Source organism: Labrus bergylta, chromosome 12, assembly GCF_963930695.1.
Source record: "Labrus bergylta chromosome 12, fLabBer1.1, whole genome shotgun sequence".
In the NCBI taxonomy this organism is placed as follows: Eukaryota; Metazoa; Chordata; class Actinopteri; order Labriformes; family Labridae; genus Labrus; species Labrus bergylta.
The window spans coordinates 6,744,418-6,746,030 of NC_089206.1; positions in this window are offsets into that span (position 1 = coordinate 6,744,418).

Genomic DNA, 1,613 nt, shown 5'->3' on the forward strand with positions numbered 1-1,613 from the left:
CGCAAAAATACGTCGGAGTCGGTGCGTATTTTCAAAATAAAACTTACTGCGGCGGTCGCGCTGTTCAAATCGACGCGAAGTCAACGGCTGGAAGTCTACAGACGCAGTTGTTTGAGGGGAAACTTTTTACACATATTTTAAAAGCTGTGTTTAAGACAAATTGGCGCTTAAGAAACGAGGAAACAGACAAAGAAAAGTGCCAAAAAAATAAGTAGCTGAAAAACTCAGACTTCCGTTAAGAACCAACTGTCAAAATACAGTATAATACATCACTGTGGGCAAGACACATGTAAGTGGAAAAATAACGAATATGCAGGGCGTCAACCATAAATAAAGCAATATTAGATGGACACATCGAGGTTTACTGCCAATTTCGGTTAACTGTGATTAGGAGGATAACTGTAGCATGGACTGAAATATCACAAACTTGTGTCTAGTAACCAGAATTATGTCTGTGTGAAGGAATTTGACTTTAATTTATCATAATAAATGTATAATAATAATAATTAATAATTTGATCATTGTTTGATTGATTGTTTGTTTTTATTTATTAGCTGGCCTATCTTTGTTTAAGACATTTTAATTTCACAAAAAAGGATGGATAAATTATAAAAGCAATTGACAATCCTAAAGTGAACCTAAACAACCATATAAACTTGTATTTAACATTATGCAGCCACACCAATAACAAGGTCTTTATCAATCAATCAATCAATCAATCAATCAATCAATCAATCAATCAATCAATCAATCAAACTTTATTTATACAGCACATTTCAGACAAATTAAATCGCAGTTCAAAGTGCTTAACAAGAGTGCAGAAAAGTTATTGACAAAAAGTAGTTTATAATATATATATATATATATATATATATATATATATACTATCATTGAGAGACTAATGCACACAAATAAGAATTAAAAAAATATGTATAAAAATAAAATAAAATACGACACATAAAAGCAACAAGATATTAAAATAAATACACAAGAGGAAAATATTTTAAATTGTCGTAGGATAAAAAAGACAATACAGTAATGTTAAGATTTGAATTGATATAAAGCACTATATAAAAGCCAGACTGAATAAATGAGTTTTATGGTGATTTTTGATGGTAAAGCTGGTAGCTTTCTACAGAAACAGCTGTATGTTTACAATTTTCATAATATATTTTTGACTGGATGGTTGTCTTTTTGTTTTGTAAAAAAAAACAAAAAAACCATTAGCCTACTATTAACATTACTATTATTAGCCTGTTATATGTTTTCTAATATTATTAGTGGGGACAGGTTAAGATTCAAGCAATCAATCAGCACTTCATTATTCTGTCTGAATTTAGTGGTTCATCTGTTCTAATTGTTCTGATTATTTATAATGAATCCACTTTGAGTGTCTGAGAATGTTTAAACATCTGAAGTCGCCTTCTATATCAACAAACCCAACCTTCTGTCATGCTGAATCTCTGAGCCAATCAATAATCCAACAGCAGATTGAAAATAGAAGGATTAGTGAACAGTCCGTGTGTGTGTGTGTGTGTGTGTGTGTGTGTGTGTGTGTGTGTGTGTGTGTGAGTGAGAGTGAGAGAGAGAGAGAGAGAGAGAGAGAGAGAGAG